At 43.7% G+C, this 15,471-nt stretch overlaps 1 protein-coding gene across 3 annotated transcripts in view; it reads right to left on the minus strand.

Moving 5' to 3' along the window:
- EGF (epidermal growth factor) overlaps positions 1 to 14,282 on the minus strand; it is a 186,922-nt gene extending 172,640 nt beyond the window's left edge. Inside the window, exons 1-3 of one of the 3 annotated variants that reach the window (XM_089668510.1) lie at positions 13,920 to 14,282; positions 13,715 to 13,789; positions 12,457 to 12,568 (exon numbers count right to left, since the gene is read on the minus strand). The gene's annotated coding sequence lies outside the window, so the exon portion shown is untranslated. The remainder of the gene's footprint in view (positions 1 to 12,456; positions 12,569 to 13,714; positions 13,790 to 13,919) is intronic. The other 2 variants (XM_089668512.1, XM_089668511.1) reach the window with 2 other exon arrangements.
- Positions 14,283 to 15,471: the final 1,189 nt, after the last annotated feature.

Genomic DNA, 15,471 nt, shown 5'->3' on the forward strand with positions numbered 1-15,471 from the left:
CCTATGCGCATTTTTGAGGCGTTTGCCAAGAGTTAAAACTGCACCACAAATGTCTATAATGAAGTTTATTGGTATTAGGCTACGTTCACACTAGCGCTGTGTGCAGGCAGCAGAGAGGCGTTTGGGAAGCGTTTTTACCGCTTCCCAAACGCCTCTGCCAATTCTGCACATTACAGCACATGGTGCTGTTCTAACGGGAGCGTTTGCGTCGCGTCGCATTGTGTCGCGGCAAAACGGACGCCTCTGGACGAGTCAGGAGGCGTTGAAGCCTCCTATTCTCGTCTATGGTGCCGCTCCACAAACGCCCGGCCGGCGTTTTCGGTGCGGTTGCGACGCGGTTGTGGGGCGTTTGCGGAGCGGTAACGCCACTCAAACTGCATTATAGGCATTTGTGGGGCGTTATTAACGCTCGGCAAATGCCTAGCAACCGCAGCTAAACCACGCATGCAGCGTTTGCGAAGCGTTTGCCGAGCGTTAAAAAACGCTCCGCAAACGCTGGACCAACGCTTGCCAAACGCTATAGGGGCGTTTGGCAAGCGTTGGCAAAACAGCCTAGTGTGAACGAGCCCTTAATGCTCCGCAAATGCCTTGCAAATGCCTCGCAAATGCCTGGCAGGTGTTTGAGGAGCGTCACCATAGATTTGAATGGGAGGCTTCAACTCCTCCTGACTCGACATGAGGCATCAATTTTGCCATGGTGCAACGCGATGCTAACGCTGCACTGTGAACAGCACTGTGTGCTGCCATGTGTAGAATTTTCACAGGCGTTTGAGGAATGTTACAAATGCTTCTCAAACATCTGTCTAATGCCTGCTAACAAAGCTAGTGTGAACTTAGCCTTAGATACTCCTCCAAATCATTGGATTCAGGTGTTCAAATCACTTCCATGGCTACAGATGTATAAAATCAAGCACCTACAGTATGTATGCAGACTGCTTCTACAAACATTTGTGAAAGAATGGGTCGCTTTTATTATCTCAGTGAATTCAAGCATGGTACCGTGATAGGTTGCCACCTCTGCAATAAGTCCATCTGTGAAATTTCGTTGCTATTAAATATTCCATGGTCAACTGTTAGAAGTATTATAATAAAGTTGAAGCAACTGGGAACAACATATACTCCTGCATGGTCTTCAGCCGTGCACCCATAGACTGCCCAAATATATAACTACTTGTGCTATATACTCCTGCATGGTCTTAAGCCGTGCACCCATAGACTGTCCTGGTCTGTAACTACTTGTGCTATACACTCCTGCATGGTCTTCAGCTGTGCACCCATAGACTGTCCTGGTCTGTAACTACTTGTCCTATATACTCCTGCATGGTCTTCAGCTGTGCACCCATAGACTTTCTTGGTCTGTAACTACTTGTGCTATATACTCCTGTATGGTCTTCACCCGTGCACCCATAGACTGTCCAAGTATATAACTACTTGTGCTATATACTCCTGCATGGTCTTCAGCTGTGCACCCATAGACTGTCCTGGTCTGTAACTACTTGTGCTATATACTCCTGTATGGTCTTCACCCGTGCACCCATAGACTGTCCTGGTCTGTAACTACTTGTGCTATATACTCCTGCATGGTCTTCACCCGTGCACCCATAGACTGTCCTGGTCTGTAACTACTTGTCCTATATACTCCTGCATGGTCTTCAGCTGTGCACCCACAGACTGTCCAAGTATATAACTACTTGTGCTATATACTCCCACATGGTTGTTAGCCGTGCACCCACAGACTGTCCAAATATATAACTACTTGTGCTATATACTCCCGCATGGTCTTCAGCCGTGCACCCATGTACTCCCCAACTGTTACGAATCCACCTGGTGGTGCCTCTGGCAGCCCACTAGGCAGGATTACCCAGAGCGTGGAGTCTAAGTCTCGGTCTGCGTGTTCACCAAGGCCCCTGATGGTGGGGATGGACTTGAAGCAGACCAGGACCAGGTCACGACCTCCGAGCAATCCCACCCATGGCAGAGGGAACCTCCGGGGATGGATACAGGAGGAGAGCCAGATGTGAGGAGGCCGGCAGGCCCAGGCAGGATGGATGGATGGAGGGATGGATGGACGGATCGTGGTCAAACTAGCCAGTTGTCACCGAGGGGGCAGCGAGGTACAGAAACGGCAGGCAAAGGATAATCAGGTCACACGCAGGGTCAGTAAGGGAAGGTCAGTCCGCATAGAGGTCAAAACAAGCCGGGGGTCAGTATCAGGAGAAGGCAGCGTAGTCAGGGCAATCCGGGTCAATATCAGGAGAAGGCAGCGTAGTCAGGGCAATCCGGGTCACTAATGGTACAGGCACAGGAACACAGGAACACAGGTACAGGAAGAGACCTTGCGGCAATTCATTACAGCGCAGGGCATCTTTAAATACCGCGCCCTGCGCTGTCATTGGCCGCCCAGCAGGGACTCGCGGCACCTACTGCGCATGTGCGAGTCTCCCTCAGCCGCGGCCGGCCGGGACCTAGTGCCCGTATTCCGGCGCGAGCTGACAAGACCGCGCATGCGTCGGGCGCGATGCTGCGGCGGACCCTGACACCAACTATATAACTACTTGCCCTTTATACTCCTGCATGGTCTTCAGTTGTGCACCCATAGACTATTCAAGTATATAACTACTTGTGCTCAGGGGCGGACTGACAACTCATGGGGCCCCCAGGCAATAGGGGATCATGGGGCCCCTGTATCCTTGCTCAAACTCAAAAAAAGCCTATGAAAAAGGTACCAGGGGCATCTCATGGGGCCCCCTACAGTGCCCTAGTTTCCAAATGGTCAGTCCGCCCCTGCTTGTGCTATATACTCCCGTATGGTCTTCAGCCGTGCACCCATGGACTCCCACATGGTCTTCAGCTGTGCACCCATAGACTGTCCTGGTCTGTAACTACTTGTGCTATATACTTCTGCGTGGTCTTCAGCTGTGCACCCATAGACTGTCCAAGTATATAACTACTTGTGCTAAATACTCCTGCATGGTCTTCAGCTGTGCACCCATAGACTGTCCACGTATATAACTACTTGTGCTATATACTCCTGCATGGTCTTCAGCCGTGCACCCATAGACTGTCCACATATATAACTACTTGTGCTATATACTCCCTCATGGTCTTCAGCCGTGCACCCATAGACTGTCCATGTATATAACTACTTGTGCTATATACTCCTGCATGGTCTTCAGTCGTGCACCCATAGACTGTCTACATTTATAACTACTTGTGCTATATACTCCTGCATGGTCTTCAGCTGTGCACCCATAGACTGTCCTGGTCTGTAACTACTTGTGCTAAACACCCTCTCCACCTGTCCTCGCCGGCTCTTCTCCACTTTCAAATCCCTGATCTCTCCCCCCCCCACCTCCACTCAGCAGCTCTCTCACCACCCACAAGATTGCCAATCATTTCCAAAACAAGATTGACACAATCCGTAAGGACATTGTCCTGCCCTCCATCATCCCCTCAACCCTCCTCCGACCTCATAGCCACACTACCCCCCACTATGCCTGATGCCCCGCATGCTATCACCTCCCCAACGCTCCACTTCTTCAGCCCAGCTACCCCTGAGGAGGTCTCTAAGGTCTTCACCGAAGCCCGCTTCACCACCTGCCCCCTGGACCGTATCCCCTCACAGCTCCTCCAGTCACCCCCCCCATCATTTGCTCCCTCACCCACATCTTCAATCTCTCCCTCTCCACTGGCACTTTTCCCTCCCCTCTAAAGCACGCGCACATCAACCCCATACTCAAAAAATCCTCCCTTGACCCCACTGACCTGAACAACCTTAGACCCATCTCCCTGCTACCATTCACTTCCAAGCTCCTTGAGCGCCTGGCCTACAATCGCCTAAGCGCCCACCTCACTGATAACAACCTCCTTGATCCTCTACAGTCTGGCTTCCGTCCCCTACACTCCACCGAAACCGCCCTACTTAAAATCACCAACGACCTGCTAACCGCCAAAGCAAATGGCCATTACTCTGTCCTCCTGCTCCTTGACCTCTCCGCGGCCTTCAACACTGTCGACCACCCTCTCCTCCTTACTAAACTGCACTCCCTTGGCATCAGGGATGCTGCTTTCTCCTGGTTCTCCTCCTACCTATCCCAACGCTCCTTCAGTGTCACCTATAACACTGCCACCTCCCCCTCTCTCCCCCTCTCTGTCGGAGTCCCCCAAGGCTCTGTCCTCGGGCCCCTTTTCTTCTCCATCTACACCTCCTCCTGTGGCAAACTAATACACTCCCACAGCTTCAATTACCACCTCTATGCCGATGACACACAAATTTACCTCTCCACCCCCCATCTCACCCCCTCTCTCTCCGCCCGCATCGCCCACCCCCTGAACGACATATCAGACTGGATGTCGCTCCATTTCCTCAAATTAAACCTGTCCAAAACCGAGCTCCTGGTCTTCCCCCCACCCTGTGCCCCCCGTCCCCATCCTCTCCACACAGTCTCCAGCTGTGCACCTTCAGACTGTGTTAGTCAATTTGTCCTTGTACTACTGCTACTAACAAAGAAGTGTCCTCCTCAAGATGTGCTAAAAGTTTTGGAGTATCTCACACTCCTTCCTTTCTTGTTACACGTTTCTTCTTCAGCAATAAATTACAAAAAAGACATCCCCATAGACTGATTTCTAAACTTTAGTGAATGGACATTGCTGTGGGCCTGGCTTCCACTGCACTTTTGGGAAAGAACCTGGAAACTCAGCAGGTCCTACAGGGGTAGCGCTACACTTAATATGTAAAAGCATAAGAGTTTTCTTAGAAGACGTCTATGTGTTTAGTGAGAACTGACAAAGAATGGTACAGGTCTTTGGAATATGTTTGCTATGAGCATTTACTAAGAGTAAATTGGCAAATATCTAATGTTATACAAAAGGTGCATAAAACAATAAAGTAATAAAGAAGCATAATCACCCGAGTGTTTGGATCAAGCTTCTTCCTCTGTCTCGGTCTAGTTCTGTGTTTGTCTCAATATCAAATTAATAATCAAAGACCATTGGCTGTACATATAGTTTATCCCCTCACAACATTACAAATGTTATCAGCTGTGTTTCTGTGGTTAGTCACACTTCTGTTACTGACACAGTGCTAATTAATAAAATCCTTACAGATGCACTGAACACACAGTACAATTCATAGGTCATGAAGTGCTAATTGTGCAAATTCCTCATATCAGCTTGCCTATGTCAGAGACACTTCTTTTATGGATGGAGCAAAGGCTAACTACCAAATAACATGAATGTGTTATTCATATAATAGTTTTTTATTTAGTAGTATAATGTTCTTGTAGAGCAAAAAAATAGCTTGGTTATTAAAGCAGATCTGGTTTTAAAGTTATTAAACTGCTGGCACAGATATAAAGTATTTGAAAATGCATTTACATTACATTACACCCGGGGAGCCTCAAAGCTCGTGGTGTTCTCATATACAACTAGATATTTTAGGAACAGAATGTAAAGTGATGTGGCTTCAAAAAGTTGGTATTTGCATGTGTTTTCCAGGAGTTACTAGCAGTGGATTAGGGGATGTGAGTAAGGTATGTGCAGGCACCTTTGGTGCCTTTCATACAAACATAGTTTTACTTATTAATAAATAATTTGCGCTAGTAAATATATATAAATATATGTAAAGAAATCATCAAATCATAAGTCCAGAAAAATATATATATACCAATACCACAGAAAAATATATAAAAAACTTTTTAGGTGCAAAAAAACTTTTGTGCAAAAGGAGTGTCTCAATATAAAAAAAGTGTCTCAATATAAAAAAATTTCACCAAAAAACCTTGATAATATAATGGCAGATCATCCATAAAAATATCTTCAGAAACGGAAGCTCTCCAACACACCGATCCTCATCGATCGAAATAACAGGACGAAAAACTTTGTAGTTAATCGAAAATCCACTTCTCCAATAGAAAAAGGACCACCTTCAAACGTATCCATGGGGGGAAATGCCAAGCACTCGAGAGAAACAGAAAGACTTCATGGTGCAATATTATAAAAACCAATTCCTTTATTAGATACTCATTGCACTTACTCAAGAGGTGTCCCAGCCGACACCAGCATCAACAGCATCAACTGATGCTGGTGTCGGCTGGGACACCTCTTGAGTAAGTGCAATGAGTATCTAATAAAGGAATTGGTTTTTATAATATTGCACCATGAAGTCTTTCTGTTTCTCTCGAGTGCTTGGCATTTCCCCCCATGGATACGTTTGAAGGTGGTCCTTTTTCTATTGGAGAAGTGGATTTTCGATTAACTACAAAGTTTTTCGTCCTGTTATTTCGATCGATGAGGATCGGTGTGTTGGAGAGCTTCTGTTTCTGAAGATATTTTTATGGATGATCTGCCATTATATTATCAAGGTTTTTTGGTGAAATTTTTTTATATTGAGACACTTTTTTTATATTGAGACACTCCTTTTGCACAAAAGTTTTTTTGCACCTAAAAAGTTTTTTATATATTTTTCTGTGGTATTGGTATATATATATTTTTCTGGACTTATGATTTGATGATTTCTTTACATATATTTATATATATTTACTAGCGCAAATTATTTATTAATTGGTACACTTTATATATGGTGTTTTTTTGCAGCTGGTACACTATTAGTAAGTTATACAATTTTGACCATAGGCGCTATTATTAATTTTTCTTATAGTTTTACTTATCACAAGTTCACTTGATGTATCACTTGGTCCCACTGTTTACCACCTCGAATACGTCTCTACTGGTCCATCACTATAAAAGACAGCTTCAATGAACAAAAAGGAAGTGCAATAGGCAAAAAGGGTAAGGACCAAGCACTTCAAACTTCTGGATTTCATGGGTGTTGAGAATGAACTACTCTAGTGTGCTTGCAGGTACAGAAGTCAGTGAGGACTTGTGTAAAACATTTTACTGCTTGTTAAAAATATGGAAATTGTTGAAAGTAGCTTGGACATGGTTCTACTGTAAAATTAACTTTTGCATTTACACGACAATTAGCTTTTATATTTTTTTGCTGCATTTGAGTATCACTCAGTTACAAGGCTGAAAAACATCAGTGTATAGGAAAGGGCTATAAAGAATGATTAATTTTATACATAACATGTCACCCCATGACATCAGAGACATAATATGGACCCTCAGAGGCAGATTGGGATAGAATTTTAATCCATGGGGAATAATGGGGTTTGAATGACATTTGGTGCTAGTCACTTTGACACATGAAAGTTATTTGGCAGCAATTGATAAAAAAATAGCACAGTCCTACATAGACTCCAGTTCCCACTCCCAGCTTTACAGAATAAGAGTCTTTAAAAGAGAAGTATGTTTTTTTTTTTTACCATACTTACCTAGGTGGATGCAGCATTAATCTGATGTTGCATCTGTCCCCCTCTGGCTCAGCGGATGAGAACTGAGTGATCAGGCACTGCTGATCACTCAGTTCTCCCTGCTGCTCTGAGCAGACAGCTGTGACTGTCAGTCACTGCGGTCTGCTCTGACCCCCCCCCCCCCCCAGTGCTCACTGGGGTGGCTGGCTCAGGCTCTCAGCGGCTCACTGAGAGGCTGAGCTAGGTACCAGTCAAGGCTATTGGGTCGATTCCAACCATGTGTCGTGGACCAGATGAGTGACTTTAGCCCACTGGTTGGTGGTGGGGCGGTGCTTAATGGGCTGCTCTGCCTTTGCTCTCTGATGGGGATTGTGGGCCACTTTTTGTGTGTCAGGTCTCGCCGTCCCATCCCGCAGCTTTCAGATGTGTAAGGCCGCCCTTGTTGGGCAGCGGCACGTGAGGGATGAGATTGGTGGGGGTTCCACATCATTGGAGTAGGAATGACTTTATTGCATATACCCCCATACATATACTAGGTAAGACTAGGTTTCATGATGACATCTGGATGGGAGCAGATTTCTGCTCTGTTTATACATGGTATGATGGATTATTTTTTTCTATGCTTATACTTTTCCTTTTTTGAGATTGGCTCCTTGGACACCACATCCTTTTACAGGAGAGTTACATTTTCCCTACTTTGACATCATTTTTTCTTTTTTTCTTTTTTTTCCTTTTTTGCAGATGGGCCCACCTACACACCTTTATTTGGAAACATGGTAATCACTTGCCTTATTTAAGCAGGTGCCACTGATGACTCTAATGAGCACAATTGTATATATGCTAGGTAAGGCTGGGTTCAGTCATAGTTGAGACCAAACTGGGAGTGGGTGGCTGCTCTGTCTTATGCATGGTATGGAGGTTTAATATTTTTTCCATGCCTATATTACCTTTTTCTTTTCACCTATCTGAGAAGTTTTTATGGGATGCTATATTTTTTTGCAGGGGATTTTACATCAGTCCTCTACCATCATTTTTTTCTTTTTCCATTGATGGGAACATTCACATTTATGAATTTCACATTTATGGCAACCACTTGTTTGTCCCTTTTACAAAGGGTGTATATCTATAATTTATTTTTCAGCACGTATTTTTCAGTGGTATGGTTTAATGGGAATTTTTTTACCTCTATGGGTATATGGATCCTTTACATTCCCTTTTTCACCCAAGTACTTTCATGTTTCATACATGTGTTTGATGTGGATCCCTGTTAGCTCACCCTCTCTGTCGTACGCCAGGTAGCCCCAGTGGATGTGTGTTGACCCCTGGGATGTATCCTCGTCTGGGTTGGACGAGCAATGTGTTGGCAGCCCTATTCTGGCAACCATCTTCAACTATTTTTATGTATTTGTTGATCTATTATGTAAGTATAGCATGGAATATGTAAAATTACTGCATGTTCATGTATTGGTACTATCTGAATAATGTGATATACTTAATAATGTGATTGCTTCCCAGACAGGGCATACCCCTGCTTTATCCCCTGAAAGAGTTTTTCCAAAATGCGTTGAGTTTTGTCCTGATGTCTCTAGAAAAAATTAAGCTATGACAGGCATACTACAATTTTTCATATATTATCGACACATGAGGTTTATATAATAACATTGATACAGCATTTTGTGTATGCAATGTATTTGTATACTCTGTGAATATTTTGTAATAAACTTGGCATACAAGCCTTTTATTGAAATATACACAATTGTTATATCTGCCTTTACTTCTGGTTCACATATATGCGGCCGTGCGGTCCACGTTTTGCGTGGGCAAGAGAGCCCATTGATTTGAATGGACTCCCGTGCCCCATGACACGCAGGGAAGAAGTCCCTGCACGTCTTCTGTAAACGCAGCCCACACAGGAACCTTGGTTCCCAGTACGGTTGCGTTTTCCAGTGCGGGTGGCGTGCCATTAGAACTAATGGCACTCACCCGCGGGTCCGCATTTGTCTGTGTGGGTGGTGCGGCTGCACGGATTTTCATGTGGATCAGCAGCGGCACCATCCGCACATATGTGAACCAAGCCTAAAAGTCCCATAAAGGGGGTTTTGTATGATTGCTTCAGACTTTAGCCTGAAAACAGGTCACAGGAGTGCAGAACAACCTGCTTTCCTGTGATCCACAGGAGAGCTAACTGAGCTTTGGCTGTACTTCTCCTTGAAGGTAAGTCTGGCATTTCTGTAATTTAAGTGTCTTGGCTGATGAACAGAGGGCTGTATCCATTATGTAAGAGTTACCAGTCCTCTGTGAGGCTTTAGCTGCTTAAAGCTATCTAGGACACCTCCTCCAGCAGAATGCACCCCCTGGTACTCCAGCTTGAGTAAGGCTCCATCCATTTCTGGGAGAACAGCTCTAGACTATGAACCTGATCTTACCTTCAAACACATGTAGTCTTCCCTAGGCAGCAGGCCTAAGAGGATATTAGCACAGACAGCACCCGACCAAGCCTGGTCGGGAAAAGATCACAAAGCTAACCTAAATATTCTGCCTTTCCCTAGCATGCAACACTAACAACAAAGCTCCTAGTGACTAGCCAAAGAAGGACACACATATTCATACTCCAGGCCTATTGCCTTTCCCTTCTCTATTTCTAGAGACATTTCCTGATAGCAGGCAGAAATAAGCAATAAGGCCAGAATTAGGAAAAAGGAATGCAGCACCATTTATCAATGAACCACCAGCAGAAAATTATTTGTGAATATTATCAGCTCTTTTGTATTAATCATATAGTCATATAAGTACAGTAGTTAGAGCGGGGCTTAAAATTTCATGTCCTGAGCTACTAGCCAGGCCTTAAGAGTTACTCGCCACCAACAAACACACACAAACAGAGACACCTGTACACACACACAGACATGTACATACACACACAAACGTGTACACACACGCTCAGACACATGTACACACACACAGGCACGTACAGATACGCATACACACAGATACATGTACATACACGGAAATACACACGCGCAGACACATGTACATACATACACAGACACATGTACATACATAGTGTACAAATAAAATTACTAATAAAATTTTACTGGTTTTAAACGTACTGCACCATCATATCTCTTCTTATTCCTCGAGCTTTGCCAATGTTATTGGAAGATCAATTGCTGCTTAGCTGTTCCATATGTGCTGCCTAGTTGTTCCATATGTGCTGATTGGATCACTATTGGTTGCTGTTCCTCTACTAGGATATCCTGCAGATCATTGCTCCCAGAGCAAAATGCTATCATGCTGGTTTATAATATAATCAGCATATAGCTCTGGTGAGTGTATTCATTTCATCTGGTGTCGGATTTACACATGGGTGTTTGTTTTCAAGATTGACATTAAGTTGAAAGTGGACTATCACTGTTATGGTGGCTGGACTTATGTTTATATTTATGAATTTATTTATATTTTTATTATTTATCCTTGCATTTTTTGTGAATAATTAGCGCACTTTTTATTTGTACACTATTTTACCTTTTTTGGTTAGAGGTGCTGCTTATTATTTGTTTTGTTTTTTTTGTATTTTCTGTGGCGCTTCTTATATCTGCTACATGTACGTACGTACATACATACATACATACATACACACACATGTACACACAGACACATGTACGTACATGTACACACAGACACATGTACACACACATACATGTACATACACGCAGACACATGTACAGATACACACATACATACACACAGACACATGTACATGGATACACAAACACACACACATGTACACACACACATACCCCTATAAAAAGTTGCAGTACTTCGTTGTTCACTCATAGAGCCAGGTACTGCACTCTAGGGGGAGGCAGAGAGCACAGCACACACTCCTTCCTTTGCTTTCACTGCACTCAGCTATTGAGCAGTCTGACGGCTCCCAGTGCCATTGACAGATCGGGCCTGAGCTCCGAGCCTGCTCAGCAAGACGGCCCTGGGAGACACACTCGCCCCCACCATAATTTCCACTCGCCCTTGGTGAGCAGGCAAGTGGAAATTTCAAGACCTGAGTTAGAGTATGTACTGTTAAAAAAGATAATTGTCTGCTTAAAGCTGGCCACACACATTGCATTCTGATTGTACACTATGTAGTACAATGGCTTGCCTACACAGTCTAATATTCAATCCAAGGAGATTGCACAGATAAAGCTTGTGGCCTCTTAAAGCATGCCATAAATGGATAAAAATTCAGCTGGCTCAGCAACGACTGTCCAAATTGTAATCCACGTGTGGCTGGTCCCACTCTACAGAATCAATCTAATCATTGGCTGAAAAAATGCAAAAACAAATCTATGGCCTGCCTAAGACTGGCACGGAAACTGGCTCTAAAGACAGAAGGCTTTTTTATTTGAATGCATTCTATGTATTAAGGTAAACAACCTTCTGTGTGCAGCTCCCATCTCAGTCCCCCTTAAACACACCTGAGCCCCATCTTGATCAAGCGATGTGCATGTGAGCCACAGCTCTCCCTGGTCTCTCTTTCAATCACAGCCAGTGAGCTAATGAAGAGAGAGTGGGGGGCTGGGCCAAACTGTGCTCTGTGTGTTATTGGACAATGTCCATTTACAGGAGCACAGCTCAGGAGTGATACTGCTTGAGTGCCCCCATACCAAGAGGCTATTGCTATTGGGGGCATTTGGCAGGGGGAGGAGACAGGACCATCAGAGGGGGACCCAAAAAGAAAAGGATTGGGGCTGCTCTGTGCAAAACCATTGCACAGAGCAGGTAAGTGTCACATGTTTGTTTGTTTTTTTAATTACAACCTTTATAGTCACTTTAACCTTTAAACCAGACAGTACAGAGTAAAGAAAGCCTTTTGTCTTGGTGACCATTGTCACTGACACAGATAGTGATGGGAAATCTAGCTTTCTAAAGTTATCAGAAGAGCAAAAAGTCAAGAAACCTCCACCAACCGAAGCACCTGTTCTTATGACTACTCTCTAAGACGAGTATTCTATACACTTTCTGTTACTTCAGAGATTTCCTCTTATTTTCCGTTGCATCTCCAGATTAGGAAGTGCAAGAAAATATACCTAGCTGGGCACAGACAAAAGAATTAAAAAACAAACATTATTATAATGCAGCTTACCAATTCTTAGATTTTATGGTTGCACTGGTTTTCTTTTTTTGGCTTTCTTTCCTTTGTTTTCACTTGGTGATCTGATCAGTAAGTCTGCTGTTTTTCATCAGAGCAAACAGTCCTGTAAATGTAGCAGTAAGAGAGTTGAGATAAACCATTTAACACTGATGGGGCGCTTACAATGATCAGCTTTGTTTTTGTTTATTCATGATCATTCAAAATCATGAATAAAGGGCAGATGGATTCCAGGAATTAAATCCTACATGTATAATCTGCCTTTACTTAGGATGGCTATAGCCAGAAATGCTAGGGCTGGTTTTCAAAGTGATTTCCTCAGCAAAATAAAGCATGGAGACATGGATAAATGGGTGAGTTTGCTTTAAATATAAAAAATTATTAAACAGTGTTTTTGGTTTGTGGAGCTCAGATGCAGTGTAGCTCTGTTTTAACCATACCCTTTTAAAACATTGTAATAGTTTGACCACTATGGGATATTAGTTTTTCACATGAGCACACACACGCACACAGGTTGAAGTGGATGGACTGGTGTCTTTATTCAACCTTACCACCTGTGTAAACTATGTAGACAATAACCCTTCAGTTGCTACAGTATACTCAGTGCTACCATTTTTGCTTAGGAGAGCACCCAGAGTTGCCCCAGGTACATTGAGACATTTGCAACGTCTTGTTGCCGTTGCCCTGTTAAGTAAGTTTAAAGTAGAGCTCCACCCAAAAGGGCAGGTTCTGTTTTAAGGCTTTGTCCCTCACTCCCTGTTAAGGATTGGCACCTGGGGGAAGCAGGTACCTGTATTTGACAGGTACCCGCTCCCACTTCCAGTGCAATCGCCTAAGGCAATCGAAAGCGGACGTTGTCCTCCCCCCTCCATTCCCGTAGCCTTCTGGGACACGTGACAGGTTCCAGAAAACTACGGGACCATTCACAAAGTGTAGCACTGCTCGTGCATGCAGGGTGGGTTGCCCGCACTGAAGATGCCGGCGCTGGGGAGAGAAGACGGCCGGTGAAACCAGCCGTGGTGAGGACACTGCTGGACCAAGGGACAGGTAAGTGTCTGTATTCTAAAAGTCATCAGCTACAGTTTTTGTAGCTGCTGACTTTTTTTTTTTTATTCAACTGGAACTCTGCTTAAATAAATTATCACAGGTGTCATATCAAATTAGTATTAATAATAATAATAATAATAATTTACACATTTTTCCAAGCACACATATTTAATATTAAATCTAAAATGTTTTGAGTCATACTCACCAAAAACATTCCTTGGGTGACTGTTGCTCTTCCACTAGTCTTCTAAGTCACATAGATAATAATTGTTCTGTTCTCCTGAAGAAAGAAACATGACATTATAATTTTTCCCACACAGCATTTAACAAAATGGGGGTATGTCGATCTAATTATACCTTTATTAAAGTAATGTATTCTATTACTACCAGACAGATAATGTTTAGCTTACCTATGCAGTACGAAGCCATAAAGCAGTAGTCCAACATGAAAGGCATAGTCAGCCAGCTGGGTAAGAGAACGTACTTTAGGGTGTGTTTGCAGTTCTAAGCTAGTTGACGTGCTTAAATTATGACACCAGTAGGGGAATGTGCTGTAATCGCCAACATTTCTCCTTCCATAGCTCCCATCTAGCATTTGCTCTGCAGAATTCCCAGCTGGGTTCTAAGGCTCCTCTCTCTCCACTTTATGATTTTCTAGTAAAAGGTGAGCAGACATTAAAGTAAGACAGAACTTTCAAGTTCAGCTTTCAAGGCTGATCACATGGTGTGACCCTGAGCAGTGTAGGACACATTCACCAGCTGCCTGCAAAGGAAGCCAAAGAACTGGACAGTGACCCAAATGCCACTGTGGGAAGTAACAGACATCCAAGAGCTTGGCATTCAAGCTGAGCTACCGAACACACCCTTATGAGGGGGCACAGCTGCAGATTATGCTGCTCAAAAAAAGAGAAGGAAGGACAAGGAAAGGTTATGTACAATGTTAACATCTCTGCTCTACAACTGTGCTCATTGAGTAGCTGCAAAGTATCAAGAATGCATTTGATCGTGTGTACACTGTCACATACATTCTTGAAAGAAAATGCAAAAATCTTAGAAGATCATTTACTCTCCAGCTTCTTTCAGCACAGCAGGAACATTGTACAGCAGAACAATGACAACATCTATCCACTTCACTGGCCATTCATAACCTAAATACATTCATTAACCTTTATTTCCAGTGACGTACATGAAATTCAGCCATTTCTGTAGGCAACATAAAATTCTGGACTCTTAGTTACTTTCAGGGAACAGCACAATATCTAGGTGCTGACTACAAATGAGACTTATCAAGAAATATCACTTCATCAATATTCCCTTTTTTACTTTTAATGTTTTCCCTATAAAAAAAAAGAATTACGCACAATAGTAAATAACTATGCTAGGGCCACTGGAAATTATACATTGTTATATGTAGAAGTTTTAATAGTGGTTTACATACAGGTTAGATGAAAAGCGTTAAAGTGATACTAAGATACTAAAGGTTCAGATTTAAAAAAAATAACTAACATGTCATACGCACCTGCTCTGTGCAGTGGATTTCCACAGAGCAGCCCTAATTCTCCTACTCTCTGGTCCCCCACAGGCGCTCCTGGCCCCACCTGCTGCCGAGGGCCCCAAAGCAAGCTGCTTGCTCCTAAGCTGCCTCTGTGTGTCTATAAGACAAAGTGCAGCTCAAGCCTGCCTCCCACTCCCTTCTCACTAGCTGTGATTGACAGCAGAGGGAGCATGTCTCAGCCAATGAGAAGAGAGAGAACTGGCAGAGATGCTGCTGTTGTGCACAGCCCTGGATCAAGATCTAGCTCAGGTACACTATATTGCCAAAAGTATTGGGACACCCCTCCAAATCATTGGATTCAGGTGTTCCAATTACCTCCATGGCCCCAGGTGTATAAAATCAAACACCTAGGCATGCAGACAGCTTCTGCAAACATTTGTGAAAGAATGGGTCGCTCTCAAGAGCTC

Source organism: Staurois parvus, unplaced genomic scaffold (assembly GCF_062004578.1).
Source record: "Staurois parvus isolate SC_StPar_1 unplaced genomic scaffold, SC_StPar_1.0 ptg000058l, whole genome shotgun sequence".
In the NCBI taxonomy this organism is placed as follows: domain Eukaryota; kingdom Metazoa; phylum Chordata; class Amphibia; order Anura; family Ranidae; genus Staurois; species Staurois parvus.